The sequence below is a fragment of the Mauremys mutica genome, chromosome 1 (genome assembly GCF_020497125.1).
Source record: "Mauremys mutica isolate MM-2020 ecotype Southern chromosome 1, ASM2049712v1, whole genome shotgun sequence".
Classification (NCBI taxonomy): Eukaryota; Metazoa; Chordata; order Testudines; family Geoemydidae; genus Mauremys; species Mauremys mutica.
The window spans coordinates 18,004,997-18,026,197 of NC_059072.1; positions in this window are offsets into that span (position 1 = coordinate 18,004,997).

The following is a 21,201-nucleotide window of genomic DNA, read 5'->3' on the forward strand; positions in this document are numbered from 1 at the left end:
AGTCTTGTCCCAGTCTCCTGGCATAGCCACTCCTACTCTCCCTATCTGGGCTCCCACTCAGAGTCCCAGTCACCCCCCTCCAAGCCTTCCCACCTACTTCCAGTTCCAGTCTCCTTGCCCAGCCAATCCCAGTTTTTCCCACCCTGAATCCCTGTTCTCAGTCTTGTTGCCAGCGAGTCCCAGTTCACCATTCCTGGCTCTTCATTTGATCTGTCTCTCCCCTCCCTGCTGGCTTCCACCCCAGTTTCCCCTCCTCCCACTGCCTCTTAGTCTTAATCTGACTCCCCAGCCCCTTTATCCAATCTAAAACTTCCCCAAATCACTCCTGGATCCTTACCACAGTCGTCCACCTCCCTGCTCCTTGAGCCAGTCGCTTTGCCCATCCAGTCCAAGTTCTTCCCCAGCTCCTTCACAAATCTGAGTCCCCTGTGATTCTGTTCTCCACCTCTAACTGGCTCCCAGTCCCCTCTTCCACCCAATTTCCCTCATCAGCTCCCAGTCTCTCCTCCTCCTCTCCTCCCCAGGCTCCCGATCCCAGTCACCTTGACCAATATGTCCCATATTCAGGGACACCCAGGGGATTCAGGGGGCCCAGGGCAAAGCAATTTTGTGGGCCCCTTCTAAAAAAAATTGCAATACTATAGAATACTATATTCTCGTGGGGGCCCCTGTGGGGCCCGGGGCCTGGGGCAAATTGCTCCACTTCCCCTCCCCTCTGGGCAGCCCTGCCCAGATTTACCCCCAGCCCAATGTCATCAGACTCTGTCCCAGTCTATTTCTCCCCCCCTCCACCCATCCAGTTCTTGTCCCCCCTGCATTCAGGCCAGGTGGTTTATTACACATTGTCTGGGCACCAGCAAGAGCGTCACTGAGAGCACAGGAGAGACAGGTTCCCTGCTTTCACTTCCAATGCCCAAACCACCCTGGCCTGGAGCAGCTAGGTGCAGCCATTACAGAGAAAGTTTGGATTTGCCTCTATAGCCCTGGGCTGTGGGGATGCTGCATGCACAGTCTGGTAACACACAGGAGCTGTGACGGGGTGGAGCATGCCAGGGCTGCCCAGAGGATTCCGGGGACCTGGGGTCTTCGGCGGTGGGGGTCCCTTCCGTTCCGGGACCCGCCGCCGAAGTGCCCCGAAGACCCGCGGTGGGGCCCCCCCCGCCGCCAAATTACCGCCAAAGCGGGACCCGCCGCCGAAGTGCAGCCCGGTCTTCGGCGGTAATTCGGCAGTGGAGGGGCCCCCACCGCGGGTCTTCGGGGCACTTCAGCGGCGGGTCCCGGAACGGAAGGGCCCCCCGCCGCCCAATTATTGCCGAAGACCCGGCTGCACTTCGGCGGCGGGTCCCGCTTCCGCGGTAATTCGCCGGCAGGGGGTCCTTCCGCCCCGGAGCGGAAGGACCCCCCACCGGTGAAGACCGGGAGCGGAAGAAGCTCCTGGGCCCAGCCCCGCAAGAGTTTTCTGGGCCCCCCGGAGCGAGTGAAGGACCCTGCTCCAGGGCCCCCGAAAAACTCTTGTGGGGGTCCCTGTGGGGCCCGGGGCCTGGGGCAAATTGCCCTTCTTCCCCCCCCCCCCCCCCCGGGTGGCCCTGGAGCATGCTCAGTATGGACAAACTTCAGAAACCACAAGTCTCTACCGAGCATGTGCACATTACAATTTTTCAAAGGCATATAACTTGGCCAGATCTGGATGGAGTTGCATAGGGATGGGAAGAGGCCCATCCCTGACACAAAAGTCACTTCCCTGCCAAATTTCATATCCCTGGTCCAAAACATGAGGGTGCTATCGCTGTTCAAAGATAAGGTTGCTATAGGTATGTTTTTTTTAATGGCAAAACAACGATTTTCCCCAAACCTCATTCTCTGAAATGGCTGCACTATTTTGGCTGAAGCTTTTCAAACACATTCAGCCTCAGGCAGACACCTGGCATGAAAAATTTCAGCGCAAACTGTTAAAATTTGATAAAGTTACAAGCAACTGATAAAGAATCGTGTAATGGGAAATATCAAGCAACCTTAATAATAGGTGGTGCTGTCAGCCCTGCCTATGAGATTTGCAGGAGGCAATGAGAATTTGTGCTCATTGTTGATCCAATGCCCATTGAAGTTAATGGGAGACTATCAATTGACTTAAGTGGTGCATTGAACTAGACCCATTATGGGCTTGATCCTGCAGACATTAACTGTACAAAACTCACATTGAAGTGCACAAGAGTTTGCATGAATGGACCTATTTAACTAGGATTCTGATCATGAGAAATACAGACTTTGTGCAATGCATGGGCCAAATTCAATCCTGGTGAAAGGGATTTCATTGGTATCAGTAGAGTTACACTGCTGATGAATTTGGCCCTTTGTCCATATTCAGATACTTTTTGTCTTTTCTTCTGGCTATGTTATACTATTTATCTCGTGCAAGACTAACAATAATTTGCACTTAAATTAGCATCTTTCATCCGAGGCTCTTAAGGGAAATGGAATGGTAGTTTAAAAAGGGATGGGAAGGACACACACAAATCCAAAATTTGTAAAGTGACAAAATCTGCCCATCATCCCTTCAATGGATCTAGTCCAGTGAACACTGAAATTGGATATATTCAAATGTGCCCGGACTAGGTAAAAATGGATTGGTTCCTGCCCCCAGATATGTGGACACACCATTGAGGCTGCGTTCAATGTCCTGGACAACGAGCTTACAGACAGGTTTTTCTAAAGGGACTGCTCAGTTTAACAAAAATAACACTTTACTCATAGGACTGAGGCTGTGAACTTGCTACTTTCTACAACTGCATCACAACCGAAGAAGGAAGTGAGGGGTGGTGCATGGCACCATACCATAATACTCTAGATATCCAAATTAACCCCAATCATGTGTACAAGTGCACAAGCTAACTTTACAAGATACATGTAACTGCACCGGAGGGACAGAGTGGAATCCAAAGTGTTGGGAGTGCTTTATTGTAAATATTTGGTGCTAGATCCTCAGCTTGCATAAACTGATGTAGCTCCTTTGGTAGTAGAACAACACCAATTTACACCAGATGATAATCTGGCCCTTGATTTTTTGTCTTGGTGGAATGTGCTGACTTTCTCCATTGATTTTTAGGGGCCAGTGGGACGGCTCAGAATTTGCTTTATTTTATATATGGCACTTCAGGAGCCATAGAGAAAACATTAAAAACACATCAGCAGCTGGCCAGCTTGGAGCTTTGCTGCTTTTATCTGTTAAACCTGATGTTTCAGAGAACTCAGCTTCAGCTCCTAGTTCTGCTGCTTGGATTAATTTGCTGATCCTTGGCTGGAGGAGTAGGATTCCTGAGTGGGTGAAGTAGTTATAAGGTTGCCATAAGCTTAAAACTGGCAATGGGTGTGTCTGAGCTGGCTGGTTACATTCAGCGTCAAACAAGCCATTACTACAGAGCATTAGCTCTGCTTCACTGCATACAACAAGCATTAAATAATGAAACAATTTTCTTCCTAAGACTAATTTTTTCCAAGCTGGATTGGCAAGACACAACCAGGAGATAAACCTATAACCTTTCTTTTCCCCTAGTTACTCATTTTTCAAATTTTGTACCCCTCCCTCCTGTAAGAATTCCTGCAGCAGCTGTGTCGTGTTGCACCTCCCTCAGAGCCCCCTGTTGCATTTGCTGCCAATGGTACTTTTCCTCCAAAGACATCTCTTAGCTTTACCAACGTGGATAAGTACCATTACTCCCATTTTACAGGTAATAAACTGAGGCATAGAGTGTTTAAATGATCAGCCTGAGGTTAGCAAATCAGAGGCAGAGCCAGCAATGGAAAACAAGTCTTGTGAAGAGCTTTGAGCTCATCTTATGAACATTACTGTTCACCACCAGTGGTGGATTAACACATGGGCCTGTGAAGCCCATGCCCAGGGGCCCCGTATAATTTGCAGGCTCCCGCAGGAGCACCAGACCCCGGGTAGAAGTGTGTGTGTGTGGGGGAGGCATCGGCTCCAGAACTGTGGCCTTGCCCCGTCTCCTTCTCTTCCCCTGGGGCCCTGCTGCCTGGCCAGGGCAGAAGCCAGAGCCTGGCCATGATAAGAGCCTCCTAGGGAGCCTGGGCCACTGTGGGGTGCCCCAAACCCTCCACCTGCCCTGTGTGTGTGGGGGGTGAGAGCAGCCACCAGCCCGTGTACCCACTCCCTGGGGCACGCTACGCAGGGCAGGTGGAGGGCCCAGGGCTCCCCACAGTGGCCCAAGCTCCCCATGGTTCTTACCACGGACCAGCTTTGGTTTCTGGCCTGGCCAGGGCGTGGGGCCTCCGGGGGAAGGGGAGAAGGGAGCAGGTGCCCCATGGCAAAGGGGGTGTGGAAGGCCCCAAAGTTCTTTGTGCCCAGGGCCCCAATAAATCTTAATCTGTCTCTGTTCACCGTGGGCACATTTTGTTCACCCCTAACCTGTTATTAAGCTGAGTCGTTTTCTTGATGTCAGTGGCATCTCTCCAGCTGAGAGCAGCGATTTGGCCCACAGAGTGCAAAATATAACCCCACCCCCTTCAGTGTTTTGTGATGGGATTTCACTCAAGCTGCCATTAGCCTCGTGCTTAACAGCGAAAATCATTTGCTATGCCCTGCAAGGAATGGGCTGCAAGATTTTTTTCCCCCAGGGACGGTATTTTCTTATAATTGTTGTTTGGTTATTTATGGAGAAGTTGTGCTCTTAGCCTGGATATCAGATAAGGGGCAGTGTGTTGGGCATCATCCCAGGGAGAGCAGCAGGTGGCATTGTGCTTCAGACAGGCATAATGACTCCAAGGCTTTCTGGGTGCACTGGTGTAACTCACATGTCTAACAAGGAGACGCCTCTTTAAGAGACTGGAGCACGGAGATGGGGAAGGAATGACTTGTGTCTGGGTCATTGTTGCTCTGCATCTGCATATTAGCTTTTCACACCCAGAAGTTTTGGGAATTGGGTGTGGTAGTTCTGGCCATGCGCAACAGGCTCTCTGTAGTTGGACTCAGACTCCACTGAGGGCAAGTAGTCATGGCAACTGCTTTGCAAAATGAGGTCTGACCTTTATGGGTTGGGAGAAGCTTGGCCACAGGAGCACAAAGCAGGCTGGTTTCACCCCAACTCTGAAGCACTGTGCAGCAGATTAATGCTGTTGTTAACTTTCCGACAGAGGGAAGCCCTGGCAGTGTTAGTTTTCCCTCCCAATTTCCCCTTCCTATAACTAATTTCTTTCATTTTAATTGTATCCTGTAAGGTGGTCGTGGTTCTCTCCCCGTCCGTCATGGAGGGAGACCACGCCCTCTCGCTGCAATGCTCCTAGGGCGACTCCATTCAGGGGAGAATTAACCCACAGTCAATAGGCCCAAGCCTGCCGTCCAAGCCAGGCAGCAATAGGGTCTGTGAGCCCCGGCCCTCAGCCAGAGGGGGCAGTAGCCAGTTAATGCTTCTCGCCTGCAGTCGGGCAGGGTAGCAGTAAGTCTATAGGCTCAGTGCCGTCAATCAGGGCGGGAACCTAATCAGTTAATGGCTTTGGCTTGCAGTCAGGCAGAGCAGTAGTGAGTCTATCTGCCCTGGGGCCCTCAATCAGGGCAGGGCAGCAATCGGGTAAGGGCTCTGGCCGGCAGTCAGGCAGAGGAACACAGCAGTCTCGGGGAGATTAGCTCTCTGGTGGGAGAGCCAGCAAAACCATCTGGCGTCCTCGCTCATAAGAACATAAGAATGGCCCTACTGGGTCAGACCAAAGGTCCATCAAGCCCAGTATTCTGTCCCCTGACAGTGGCCAATGGTAGGTGTCCCAGAGGGAATGAACTGAACAGGTAATCATCAAGTGATCCATCCCCTGTCACTCATTCCCAGCTTCTGGCAAACAGAGGCTAGGGACACCATTTCTGCCCATCCTGGCTAATAGCCATTGATGATGCTCAGGCGGGCATCAGACCAATGCAGGCCTCCTGGTCTAAAGGTGGGGAGGATGCTACCCCCAGGGGTGGGGTGGCAGTGGTAGGGGGACACAGGCCCACCTGCTCCATTGCATCCCAGTCTAGGGCCCTAACAGTAGCAGAATGGTCCACCACTGGGTCAGTGGGGAAATCTGGCCGCAAGATGCTGGCCGGCTTGCAGTTAGTAACACAGCTCAACTCTATTAGGCTTCCCTGGGCTCCTTCTTACACTCCCAGTCAGGGGGTGCCTGGGTTCCGGGGTTGGCATTTGTCTCGCTGGAGTAAAGGGTTAGTGGCAGCCCCAGCAGCTCCTTGGTGGCCCCGGTGTCTGGCAGGTCCGGCAGTCCCTCCGGGACTCTGGCACTGTAGCGGCCTCCATCGGGTCCATGCTCCGCTCCCTGGGGGAGACATCCTGCTCCTCTGGCAGCTCACCCTCAGCTGAGGTGGAGGGCCTGCCTTTTATATTTCCGATTCCTATCCCGCCCCTCTGCTTCTGGTCATGGGTGTCCCAGTTCTGCCCAGCAGGGGGCAGTCGTGGTTCTCTCCCCTTCTGTCAGGGAGGGAGCGCATGCCTCCTCGCTACATATACCTTGAATGTGGTTTGATTTTAGCTGTCAGAGAAAAACAAAGTTCTCACTCTTAGGTTGGGTGCAGCAGTGTAGTTACGTTGTCTTAACCAGTCTGGTTCGCCGGCTCTTAGTTAAATGTGATGATGGGGAAAGTCTTGGATAGCTTGCTATTCTCGGATTTGTATTTTTCTTATAACAGGGTTTTTCATTTAGATACTTAACACTGGGTGTTGGTTAGTTAGCTGACTAGCTAATGGAGTGATTCCACAGCCCAGGAGAGGAGAGAGCATCTGCCTGGGTCCCAATTGGAGACTTCTGCAAGAAAGAGGAGGAAGATATTGTTGCAGCGCTTTTGACTCAGCAGGCTGTATGGAGTTGATGAACAAAGACTCTGAGACTCAGGGGAACTCAACCTAAGCTTTTGGATCTCTGAGTTACTTCTCACTGTGTCTTTGTGGGGACCAACCTGCTTAGACTTAATATGTTTCTTTTATTTATATTTATGTATAAATGTGAAGATAATGTATGTGGATTAGAATGTAGCCTTGTTATGTAGTAGAAATTAAGCTACTATGTTTCTTTATCATATGATTTTATAAAGTTGGTACTTAAGAATTAAGTTCATCTCCGCCCTCCCCCCTTTTTTTTGTCATTGGCTTGATTGTGGGGAGGTTGACCCTGTGCAATCCTTGCTGAAAATCCTCAGTGACCAGATTCTGTGTCTCCATGTGCTTTTTCTACAGATGTGTTTAAGCACTAGCAGAGGGGTGACGAAGTAAACTTTAGCCCATCCAAAGCTTACAATGGCAGGGGACAGGACATTATCCTGTATCTTTGCTGTTATACATATGGGATGGAGCCATGATTCCACCTACTCCCTAGAGCTCCCGTGGAGTCCCACCCCCCTTCTGCTGAGTTGCTCAGGTGGGAATTGTTGGGGGCATGTCCCTCGTATTGGCCATGAGCTATAGGCCGTAATTCCTGGTTTGCCATTATTCAGGCCACAGAGTGTTGTTGAGAAGTTCTGACTCCACTTCACTGCATGGCACCGAAGGGCCATAGCTTGAGGAATTGCTCGAACTACGCAGGTGTCCTTCCAAACACAGAGGAAGGCACAGTTCCTGTCGCAAAAAGTTTGCAGTTAAAGGCCCTTATTCAGGAGGGCCTGTAAGCACAAATTTAAACCAGCGTTTAAGTGTTTTCCTGAATAGGAATTGTTTCCTGAATGAGGACCCAACGTTATCAATTCCAAGGCCAGAAGGGACCATTATGATCAACTAGTCTGACCTCCTGCATAACACAGGCAAGAGAACTTCCCTGAATTAATTCCTGTTTGAGCTAGAGCATATCTTTTAGAAAAAATATCCAATCTTGTTTCGAAAATTGCTAGTGATGGAAAATCCACCACAACCCATTGGTAAATTGTTCCACTGGTTAATTAATTAGCCTTATTTCTAGTCTGGATTTTTCTGGCTTCAACTTCCAGCCATTGGATCTTGTTTTACATTAGTCTTCTAGACTGAAGAGCCCAACATCAAATGATTGTTCCCCAGGTAGATGCTTATAAACTGTGTTCAAGTCACTCCTTAACCTTCTCTTTGTTAAACTAAGTAGACTAAGCTCCCTCACTCTGTCGCTATATCTAACTTGCAAGCTTCTTTTTGGTAACACGGCTCTGGTGAGCGTTAATTTCTATTATTCATATAATTCACATGTATTTAATAGTTGTATTACAGCAATGCCCAGAATACTGTGCCCTCCCTTAGAAAAAGAGGTCAAAGTATGAATAAATATAATACATCTGCATGCAAATGCTCCTGTTTGTTTTCCAATGTTTACTTGCTTGACTGGATCTTTCCATTTGAGCCTTATTCCCTAGTTAGTTAAAGCAGATTGTGATGTGGGATTCATGCCTGGATAAAGTAGTTTGCTTGCTTTACAACACCAAGATAAATGCCAGTCTGAAATACTGTCTTGAGGTCAATCAGTTCTGAGAATTTAAATGCGGACAGATTTACATTTACATTTTGATAAACCCCCTAGCAATAAGACTCATTTAAAGCCTTAAAATATGGGAAGCAGCAAAGCAGTCATTAATTTTACTTACACAACAGAATTCACACTTGTAAGGTTTTGACAGTTTCACTAAACCCCGAGGAATTCAAATACCTAGAGCAAATGAGTGTGCACTGGTAATACTGTGAGATGAGTTGGGTTTTTTAGGGCTGATTATATATTTTCTGCATGAGGCAGCTAACAGTGAGGAGGGTAGGTGGGATGTTTTACTACCTTATTCACATGATCCTGTTTGATGGCTTTCCTACTGTTCTCAATATTCTCTTTGAGTTTCTGAAATAAAAGAGCTGCAGAATTGCAACATGTTATTTCAATGTTGCATGAGATGCTGTCCCTGCCGCCACCTTTTGCACCTATCATTTTGCAAAGGGGAAAGATGCTCCTTACATTTATGTACTGATAAAGTTCAGTTCTTGACTGTAGCTGCATTGGCATGAGAAGGCCATTTGCAAAAGGCTAACTATACAAATGGACTGAAAAGGTTTTGGAACTATCCACTGTGGCACTGGCCAGGGGCGGCTCTAGGAATTGCGCTGCCCCAAGCAGGGCGGCTCGCCGCGGGGGGCGCTCTGGCGGTCGCCGGTCCCGCGGCTCCGGTGGACCTCCTGCAGATGTGCCTGCGGAGGGTCCGCTGGTCCCGCGGCTCCAGTGGACCTCCCGCAGACGTGCCTGCGGAGGGTCCGCTGGTCCCGTGGCTCCACCGAAGCCGCGGGACCAGTGGACCCTCCGCAGGCACGCCTGCGGGAGGTCCACTGGAGCCGCCTGCCGCCCTCCCGCGGCACGCCGCCCCAAGCACGTGCTTGACGCGCTGGGGTCTGGAGCCGGCCCTGGCACTGGCAGACCAGGTGCCAGCTCTTGCCAAAGCTTTAGGGCTCAGCTGAGCACTGACAAATTCATTGCTGGAAACCAGTCTGTTTCACTTGTGTGTTAGTATGGTTAAGAGGGGGATTGGACTTACAACCATGTGTTCAGACTTTTATGAAATGCTTGTCAGTTGCTGCATGCATTTATCTCACTTCCACTTTCTTTATCACATGCTATAAGGTAATGTTTAAGTTTTTGCTTTGTAACTCTAAAAATGTTTGCTCTGAAACTGTAAACCCAGTCAGGAGGGATGTCTCCTGCCCACCAAGAAGGCCTGTCAATGGGACATCACAATGTTAATTGGCCCCTTAGATTCATAAAGAGGCTCATCCTATCAGCTTGAATTCTGGAAGAAGGAAATAAAAATACCTGGCCAGAAAATTTTTCATCTCTTTTGCTGTTTGGATGTTCAGAGGGCCAGAGCTAGGAAACAGAGGCAGAGATCCCCACGGTCAACCTGGGTTAGCCCTAAGAGACATTCAGAGCTGACAGTACTACAACTCTGTCACCTTTGAAACAATAGACTATAACTCTGATGTATATATGCTTGCCTGCTTTAGATAGTTTAGCTAGACTTTACTATAGCATTGGCTACAAGCAATGTCTCTGGTCTGAGATCTAGGGTACAAATTGACATGGGGTAAGTGACTGGTCTCTTGGGACTAGGAGCAACCTGGATATTTTGTGATCTTTGGTGTATAGCAACCGTCTATCACTGAGCCTAGCTTGCCTGGGTGGCAAGATAGACTGGAATGCCCAACAGGACTCTTTGTTCAGAAAAGGGCAACTAAAATGATTAGGGGTTTGGAACGGGTTCCATATGAGGAGAGATTAAAGAGGCTAGGACTTCTCAGCTTGGAAAAGCAGAGACTAAAGGGGGATATGATAGAGGTATATAAAATCATGAATGATGTGGAGAAAGTGGATAAGGAAAAGTAATTTACTTATTCCCATAATACAAGAACTAGGGGCCACCAAATGAAATTAATAGGCAGCAGGTTTAAAACAAATAAAAGGACGTTCTTCTTCACGCAGCGCACAGTCAACCTGTGGAACTCCTTGCCTGAGGAGGTTGTGAAGGCTAGGACTATAACAGTGTTTAAAAAGGAACTGGATAAATTCATGGTGGCTAAGTCCATAAATGGCTATTAGCCAGGACGGGTAAGGAATGGTGTCCCTAGCCTCTGTTTGTCAAAGGGTGGAGATGAATGGCAGGAGAGAGATCACTTGATCATTGCCTGTTAGGTTCACTCCTTCTGGGGCACCTGGCATTGGCCACTGTCGGTAGACAGGATACTGGGCTAGATCGACCTTTGGTCTGACCCGGTATGGCCGTTATGTTCTTATGTGACTCTATGGTAAGACTTTTATAGTGCTTTAGGAGTTCATACTTGTTACTGAGTTGGTGAAATCTAATGATAGAACTTACAGTTTGGGGTCTCCCCTGCTTCTTGACAATCTATCCTGAGGTTGGCACTCACAGTCGTGAGCCACTCCACACAGCGTGACAGCCATCAGTAGGTTTATTTTTATCATTGACATTACTTTGGATAGAAAATGAAAGCATTGTAATGCATTCATAATAGGCTCATACATTTGCATTGGAGACCGAGGGGACCTGTTACTTCTTCACAACTGAAGACGGATGAAGGCAGACAAGCTGCAGAATAAAACAAGATCAAATTATAACCATTTGCTGATCATTATTCTGCTATCTCTCTGCATGTAGGGAGTAAATGCTACCATGAATTTTTAAAAAAGTAATTACTCAGAAACACTTAGGGATGTGATGATAGAGAATTGTTTGGTTAGTTTACACTGAAAGGGCATGAAACTTAGAAGAAATTGGGCCTGTTGCTTTAACGATATTCCTTCATAAAACATGCTCTCTGTGCTGGAACATTTTAAGACAAATAAAATAAATAAATTGAGAAAATTGAAAGTGATTTTTTCCCCCTCTTTTAAAAAATCTCATTTTTCGGTCTCCTATGACAACAGATGGCAAAGTCTCTCCTGAGTAAACCAAATGGAACAGCTTTTTCCTTCAGAATGCAGTGCAAAAGCATTTACCGTGTGACTTCTCAGAGTTCTAAAAATCTATGGGCCTAATTCAAAGCTCTTTGAAATCCCTGGGAGTCTTTCCTGTTGACCTCAGTGGGCTTTTGATCAGGCCTTTATTTCACTGGAAGGTGAATTAATGTTAATACTTCCCTATGGTTTCCATAGTTCATTTCCTACATTTTGGTAGATAACATAATAATCTCTCTGGTAACAACTCCTTTCACAGGCTCCAGGACTCTAGTCCAGCTGTGGAGAGCTTGATACAAGCCTGGGGATGGGGCAGCTCAAAAGTGGCTTTAAACCACTTTTGTGACCCTTCCTGTCCAATCTTGGGGTTGTCTATGTCCATGATGGTGCCTGTTATAAATCTAGGCCAGCTGGCAATGGCTAACAGGGGCTGTTAGCAGCCAGGGATCAAATGGGGGCATTTTCCTCGGCCATTCTGCTTGCACCAGTGGCCAGAAAGGGTGCAGCATGGCAGCTGCTATGGTGGCTTTATGCCGCCAAAAAACTCCTATTGCAGGGACATCCACTGGGTAGTCAGAGCTGCTCTAACAGCTCCTCAAGCTCTCAGCATAGGATAATTTTTATGAACTGGAGCTCAGGAAATTTAGGTCCAATTCCTAGCTCTGCCACAGACTTTCTCTGTGGTGGGCAGATTACTTAATCTCTCTGGGCCTCATTGTCTTCATTGCTAAAATGTGGATGATAACAATACACTCCTTACTTACAGTGGCACAAATAAGAGAAGGTGGCCTATCAAGTTCAACTATCGCAGTGGGTTCCATTTGTACCAGATTTAATGTAACGTAAGTTTTTCTGTTTTGTTCTTCTCTTGTCATTTTCAAGCATAGACATTAATTTATGGCCCCTTGTTCTACTGGATTGCCTTGGTTGCTCATCAACAGAATGTTTGATCCTATGACAACTTGCCTATGATGTGTGTATGAAATGTACCAACCGCAGAAAATAACAGCTCTATTTTCAAAAAAATCAATAGCATTTTGCATTTGGGATGTTGGCTGGAGGAGCACCACACCAGAAGCCATTACTGGATCATGGCTCAGGTGGTGACCAGCAGTTTTTGTATTTATGGCAATATATATTTCATAACAGTGTGTCACCAATAGTGCTACAGTGATTCGAGAGCTTACTGCATGGGAAAGGAAGGTATGGCCGGAGAGCATCAGAAATGTAACAAGTGTTATGGCATCCCAGCTCCTTAGATTAATAAAAACCCCACCATCTTTGCTTGGATTGTAATCCTGAAGTTGGTATTTTGATTGCAACGGGAGTTAGGCCCAGACCCTCAAAGGTACTTAGGCACCTAAGTAATTTGCCCTGGGTCACACAGAGAGTCAGGTGGAACAGGAATTGAACACATAACCCAGGCTAGTATGCTATTGGCTAGATATCCTTCCTTCTTACATGCACTATTCTCATTTATCAGTTTCCAAAAGACAAGCTGGGCCACTTGTTAGACAAGTACTCAGTTTAAAGTTAATGTGAAAATGGCCTGGAGCCCTTTTTCTGTACTGTAAGTTTTCAGAAGGGCTGCCTCCCTTTCTGTGAACACCATTCAGTGGCAGCTCCAGGCACCAGTGCTCCAAGTGCCCGCGTGGGGTGGCAAGCCGCGGGGGTGGCCTGCCGGTCCCTGCGAGGGCAGCACTCAGGCAGCCTTCGGCGGCTTGCCTGTGGGAGGTCCACTGGTCCCGCGGATTCAGTGGCAATTCGGCGGTGGGTATGCCAAAGCCACAGGCCTGGCAGACCTCCCGCAGGCAAGCCGCCGAATCCGCAGGACCGGAGACCTCCCGCAGGCAAGCTGCCAAAGGCTGCCTGACTGCCATACTTGGGGCGGCAAAAAAGCTAGAGCCACCCCGACACCATTTGTGTCTGCAAAATTTGCACACACCCCCACCGGAATGTTGCAGGTGCAGATTGACTTCCTCATGCCATTGACTGGAATTGGGGGAGGTGAATTATTATTTATTGTTTAAACTGCAGTAGGGTTCAAAGACCCTGATCAGGATTGAGGCTCCATGTCACAAGACTCTGTACAGATAGCAAGAGATAGTTCCTGCCCCAAAGCACTTACAGTCTAATTTGAAACAAGATTCAAACTCAGAAGGCACGACTGCGATCATCTGGTCTGACCTGCATAACAACAGATGCTGGAAAATTTCACCCAGTGAGTTCTGCATCAAGCCCAATAACTTGTGGGTGGGCTAGAGCGGTGGTTCTCAAAGCCGGTCCACCGCTTGTCCACCACTGGTGGGCTGGGCCGGTTTGTTTACTTGCCATGTCTGCAGGCTTGGCCAATTGCACCGCTCCAGGCCAATGGGGGCTGTGGGAAGCGACGCAGGCTGAGGGATGTGCTGGCCACCCTTCCCGCAGCCCCCATTGGTCTGGAGTGGTGAATCGCGGCCAGTGGGAGCCGTGATCGGCTGAACCTGCAGACGTGACAGGTAAGTAAACCGACCTGGCCCGCCAGGGGCTTTCCCTGAAAAAGCGGCGGACTGGCTTTGAGAACCACTGGGCTAGAGCATATCTTCTAGTAAGACATCCAATCTTCATGTGAGAATAGAGAATCCACCACATCCCTAGGTGAGCTGCTTCACTGGTTGATCACCCTCACTGTTAAAATGACAGAGTCCTGTCTGACGAAGTGAGTATTCACCCACGAAACTTATGCTCCAAAATGTCTGTTAGTCTATAAGGTGCCACAGGACTCTGTCGCTTTTTACAGATCCAGACTAACATGGCTACTCCTCTGATACTGTTAAAATGTACATCTTTTCTCCTTCATTGTTCTGTGCCTCCTTGTTTCTTGGGCGATGGTGCCATCGCCCAAGAAACAAGTTTAGCTGCTCTGCTGCTTCCAGCAGGATGGACTCTTCTCAACTTCTTTACTGCTGCGTAGATTTCCCTTCTTTGGTATTTTGTCTTAGACTTGCATGAGCACTGTGACAGCACCACAGAAACCATTGCAACATCACTGCAAAGAAAGCTAAGGGGTGTCTCTAGGCCATTATCCACACTAAAGCATGGTCGGTATCTGCTCCCGTCCAGGAGCATCCCCACCACAGTTCCCTGCCTGATTCCTCGCTGCCTCCAGGAGAAAGTAATTGTGCTGCTAGTTAATACTAGCAGTAAATTACTACCCTCACCCTCAATGCTGGCTCAGCTGTGCTGGCCAGTGAGCAGAGGGGATGGAGCCCAAACTCAGTCTTTTCATCATCACTGGGTGCCTACCTGCTCTGGGGCTGCATGCCTGGACTTAAGGTCCCGGTGGAATATGATGACATGTAAGGTGGGGGAGGGGGTCTTAGTCCATCTTATACCCTTGTGCAGGTGCATAGTCCAAGTCACAATCTGGCCCCAAACATCGTTTGTTATGTGTCCATTATTAAAAGGGAATATACAAGAATAAAGCACATTCATAGACCTCCAAAGAGACTGATCCCCTCGCCTAGTAGAGGGTCAGAGCGTATAATGCTTTATATACTGAAAGGGAAATCATGCTCTGCAACAGCCCCTGCCTTCCAGTCAACTGCTGCATTAATGTCAAGGTTCTGGGTCTCATCTAGAAAGCCCTGCTTATCTCAGACACTACCTTTCCTTCCACAACTTAATGTAACAGCTGAAAGCAGCTGGGATGCTACAGCTAACAGAGGCCAGTCCCAAGCTCTCAGAGGGCAGGGGTTGAGCATTCTCTGTGGAGGGACCTTGACTATGAATGAAGACACTTTATAAAGCACATTGACTTTCAGTCAATCACCTGATCAGTGATAGACCAGGCTGAGATCAAGTCTCAAATACCTCCTACACTTAGCTCTGAAGCGACCTCTTTGAGCCAGTCTTCTGCCATTCAGAATGATGGCAAAATAGCCCAGCAATAGCTTCCCCGGTGATAAGCAAGATTACCTCACTTAGTGCAGTGGAGAAATGAATGACAGGAGCAGACAGTAAAGTCCTCAGGCAGAAGTCTGCTTGTCCTAACTTGATTGCAACTGCCTAAAGATTCTTTGGTAACGGGCACATTAGAAACACGGATAGATAGTCATTTAAAATCAAACAGACCTTCAAACTCAAGAGTTTTTGACTCAAAGCTGCTGGTCTCTGCCCTTAATTCACTCCGTTGTGCTCAGTTATTGATGCACATATGGTATGTAAAAATCACCCACCCACTGATCCAGAGACATTTTCCTTCCTCTAAATGAAATTTCTTCACTTCCATTCATCTTTACAGCTCATTCAATGGGTGTCTCTGAAGCAGCTAAGGGAAATGTGTTTAAATGTGTTAATCCCGCTCTGAGATGGATTAATTGACTGAAAGGCCCTTCTGATCACCAGCCAGCTGCCTATCCCCAGCTGGCAAACCTTGCTAATTTTCTTGTTGTTGTTGTTAATGTTGAGTTTCCAGCCAAGAGGGGTCTTTCTCCATTCTATCAAGTGCAATATGCCCTCAACTGACAGTTTGTATTCTTTGGCTTGCTTTTTCTTGGGTAAAGATATTTAGGTAGAAACCTTCATATGTCTCCTTGTCAGAGGGCTTGCTGAGTTTGAGAGAAATCTTAGTTGTCGTCCACATTGGGCCAGCAGGGGGAGGTATTGCACATGCATGACATGCAAGAGAAGGAAAATAGTCTAAAATTTGAACACTGGTGAAAGGTCACACCAAATTTCAGATCCATTAACTAGATTCTTGGAGAAAGAGACTCCATAGAATAAGCATTTTCTCCACCAGGACTTGTGCTGTAGGGCCGGGATTGTTTGTTTACCTGCAGCATCTGGAGGTTCAACTGATCACAGCACCTTCTGGCCACGGTTCGCTGGTCCAGGCCAATGGGGGCTGCGGGAAGTGGCATGGGTTGAGGGCTGTGCTGGCTGCCGTTTCCCAAAGCCCCCATTGGCCTGGACTGGCGAACCACGCCAGTGGGATGCTGCAGGTAAACAAACCGTCCCGGCCCACCAGCGGCTTTCCCTGATGGGTCGTGTCTGTTACAGCTGTCCCCCTGCTGCATTTTTTTTCTCCCTCTCCTTTCTGGTTGTTCTGTGTCCGCCCCTCCCGGGCCTTGGGCTAACAAAAGTCACAGCCTGGCCCTGCTGTTCATGGAAATGACTTGTGCAGACTAACTGGAGCCATTGCTCTGCCTAGGGAGGGGGGCTTTTGGCTCCTTTGTTCAGACCTGGGCTCGGTGTAGAGGTGCTCTGCCCAGGTGTGCAAGACCTTATATGGCCACATAGCTGAGCATATGAGTCATACCTGGGGGCTCAGAACTTGCCCAGACATGTTCTATGCCTACCTGCAGTTTTTTTCCCTGCCTTCTCTCCTCCCTGTAAGAAGGGGAACCAATCAAAGTTACTGGCGGGAAACTGCCTAAGTTTGCCTTTATAACCAGACATTTTCTGATCAGACCTTAGAAAGGTTCCTGCATTGCTGCCTGGTCTGATCAGTCAGGGGTTCTGGGGGGTCCTTTCTCCGCTCTTGTTTTATTTTTGAGCGTACCCCCGTTTTTTAACTCCCCTCCCACGAACAACGAATTTTGCCTGGAGATCTCCTGATTATTGTGAACGAATTGAGTCCTCTCTGTATCCTCTGATGCTGAAACTGCTGTGCCTGCTTCTGCCTTTGCTGCTGTCCTGGGGATTGGTAAGAACTCCCTCTTGCAAACTTCCCCTGTCCTGGCTGCTGGCTCTGTTTCCCCAACAGACAGACCTAAGCTAACTCCGTGGTCTGTGCTGCTAAAAAATAAGCCTGTGCCACTGCCAAGCTGTGCCTCCCTGGATTCTATCCTGGGCAGCCCACTTGCAGTTGTCCCACTGCTGCAGCCACACCCTCTAAAACTACCCTTAGCATAAGGTGCACCCATTAAGTTAGGTTTAGCATTATACTCTGTAAGTTAGGCTTAGAGAATTGTTGCATTGTGTTTTGTTACTTGCTGATTTGTGTAGTCTTGGTTAAGTTAGATCATAGATAAGATTTTGCTGTGTTCTGTATAATTGTAATTAAGTCTGTCTTCCCACTGCCAACCCCCCCACCCCCGAGCTTCTCTGTGTTTCCCTACCTTGTTACACTCTCTCTGCTGCTTAAACTTACAGCCTGTTTGTTCTCTGTGTTTCACTGAGTTTAAATCTCTAGCATAAAACCCCATTGGTTACTTTTTCCTCTCTGATACACCTCACATTCTACATTTACACTACTGTGACACATTTTTACCTAAAATTGTTTGTTATTTAACATATTTTTCCATAACTGTTAATTGATTATATGCTGCTGTAACACAACCTTTACATAGAAATTGTTAGCTACCTGTTACATTTATATTTCTGTGTTAATTGGTTACCCACTGTATTGTATCCCACTGTATTGTACCCCACTATTGAAACCCCCCTACTGTTCACTAAAAGAAACCCCTCCCCAATTGTCTACCTTAACAAACCCCATACCCCTCACTATTGAATTTTCCATTTTTGCATTTTATTAATAAAGTTTATTTTGCACCCCACCTGTGTGGTAATTGCTCCCCAAGATCCCATATACCTGCAGGCAGGGTCAGGTCGCATGCCAAAGGTTGCTGGTCCCTGAGCTACAACAATGATGCCATTCTTCAGAAGAAGCATAAAGTCTTATAACTGAAAGAACTGCTGGGCAGGGAAAGGCCAGTTGGTCCAACAAGTCTGGAAGTTAGAACCTAAATCCCTATGGGGGTGGGGGTTAGGCCACACCCCTCTGCTTTGCATTTTCTATTGGCTAGCTTAGCTGGTATCTGTGAATCCCCTTTTTAGGCACCTAAATTTCCCCATGCATTGAATAGGGAGTCTGAGCACCTAATTTGGGGCTGTCAATTCCACTTGGTGGCAGCACCTAAGCCCCCCTGGTGAATCCCACCCTTCTTGCCTGCACGATTGTTATTTTTTCATTAAAATGAAAGGTTGATCAGACAAGCTCTGCTGTGTTCTCAAGGGGCCAAATGCTGATCTTATCTATTTACCTAGGGTAAATTGGGAGTAGCTCCATTACTTTAGTGGAGTTATTCCCAACTAACACTGGTGTAAATGCGATTAGAATCTGTCTCTAGCATCTGCTATCACTATCAGCTCAGGACTGCCCTGTGTCAGACTAGAGCTGGGTGACAGTTTTCAACTGAAACTTTTCTGGGGAAAAAAATGCAGATTTGGTGACACTGAAACATTTTGTGAATTTGTGCAGGTTTTGCGGAACTGTTTTATTTAAAAAAACCCCAACCTTAAAATAAAAAAAAAGTTAAATCTGTTGTTGACATTTTCCAAACAATGTTTTGATTTTTTGTTTCAAAATGACTTTTAATTTAGAGATCTCCTTTAATTAAGGAGTGAAAGTGATCAGAACCAAAACAACATTTTGTTTGACTCAAAACAAAATTTATTTTGATTTCTCAATTTGCTGAGGATTTTGTGCCTGGTTCATTCTGAAACATATTTATATATGACTCAAGGCTGCTCGTCCAATATATATATGTATTGGACTTGCTCTACCTACCACTAATTTCTTCCCATGTCAAGCAAGCACTGCCCTGAGATCTTGTTACAATGAATAAGAGGCATCAGTCTTTGTTCTATACAACCGGTCACTGCCCAACCCCAAAGAGGAGCTTCTAAAAAAAATCAACATGCCTACAACATGCACCATTAATATCAATTAGTACATTGTTACTTGTTAAGTTTCCACTATGGGGTAAGTCACTTGATTTCTTTTGTTTTCCTGACAAAGGGCCTGATTCTTCTTCTCCCTTACCCCAGATTTAGACTGATGTGTCTCCATTGACTTCAGTGGAGTTACTCCTGATTTTTGCTGGTGTAGGAAAGAGGAGAGTCAGACGCAAAGCCTGTGCAATGTACAGAAAAGCTCTGTCAGTTGAGGCTTTATGCAGTCTAAACAGCGAACAGGTATCTTTGAAGAAAAGACTTCAAAGAAAACTGGAGAAAAGAAACAATATCTAATCTTCATACAAATGTGCTCAGGGGTCTCGGAAGCTCAAAGGCTTCTAAGATTTAAGAATTAATTATCACTTGCCAGAAGCAAGCTTTATTCACAGGTAACTGGTACACCGATGGGAGTCCTTTAGGTGTAAAATTCATGAAATTATATTAAACTGATTAAAGCCAAGTAAATCACCATATTTCTCTTTGGTGTATTTGTACATTTTCCAAATGTTTGATGTTGTCCTTTGCTTCATTTCTGTGCAGCAGACCCCAACAGTTCCTAAATGTTTTTTTAAAGCAATACATTTGAACTATTTCAACAGCAATGAAGGACTATTTGGCATGTTCCTATAAACACCAACACACATGCAGCATACAGGGCCAGATCCTCAGTCACTGTAAATCAGTGTAGCTCCATTGGCTTCAATTTACACCAGCAGAGGATCCTTTCTCAGCTCCATGACTCTCTAGTGTATATTTCTGAGGAATCCTGTGAAAGGCAAAAACAATGCTGCTATTTTAATCTCTGTCAGGGTAATAAATAAATACATTATAAAGTGCTTCCTTCACTCTTTCTGTGATATTCAGGGACCATCTATTTTAGGTACTCACATGTCCCCTGCTATCTGAGTGCCTCATAGTCTTTAACATATTTACCCTCACAATAGCCCTGTGAGGTAGGGCAGGGGTATTTCCCCTATTTTACGGATGGTGAACTGAGACCCAGATTCTCAGAGGTATTTAGGCACCTAACTTCCATTGAAATTGATTGAAATCAATCAATATTTAGGTGCCTAACTTCCACTGAAATCCATTTCAATGGAAGTTAGGCACCTAAATATGTTTGAGGATGTCAGTGAGAGAGTAAATAATCCAAGGTCCCACAGGAGGCCTTTAGTAGAAAGAGGACTTTAACGCAGGTCTCCTGCATCCCAGGTTGGTGGCCTAACTGCTGGACCATCTTGCCAGTCTACTGCATAGTGTTAATTACAAATGATGGGCTGATTCTGCAAGCATTCATCAGCGTCACCTGTAATCAGATGAGTAGTGCCACTGAAGACAATGAGTAAGAGTTTTCAGGATCAAGGCCAATAGACATAAAATACAATTATATTACTACATACAAACATTATTTTTAAAAATCCCCATCCTTTGCCTGTAGAGCAGGATAAAATGGGAGAAAGGTGGAGCACAGGAGGTCCTATGAAGTCATTGTAATGAGTAAAGCTGTCGACCATGATTCTGATTTCACTCACATTGGCTGCTCATCAGTGTAACTACATTAGCTCAGATGGAGTCATTCCTGACTTCCACCTACTGTAAGAAAGAGGACAATCAAGACTCTGATCACATCTGAAACCTTTGCATATTGATAATTAGTACATCCTGCAACATATCACCAGAACTGTCAAGACTGCTTAACATAGATTTAGTGCTAGTTGTGAGTCTCCAACCAGAAGGCAAAGATCTACACAGTACAAAGGAATCAGGGTCTACACCGCCCTACATCCATGCACATCAGCAGCAAGGAGAACTTCACCGCAAAGGGTACACTGTGACCTCAGTATTATGAATCAGGAAACTCATGACTGTCAGGGTGTGGGAGTTTGTGTTTGAAGCTGACTTCTAAGACTCCCAAGACAGCAAAACCACAGGCCATTGGTACTGCCCCACCATACAAATAGAAAATGTTGATCTTTTCAAGTATTTGTTTAACTAAAGATAGCTGACACAGCTTGTGGGAAATCATTT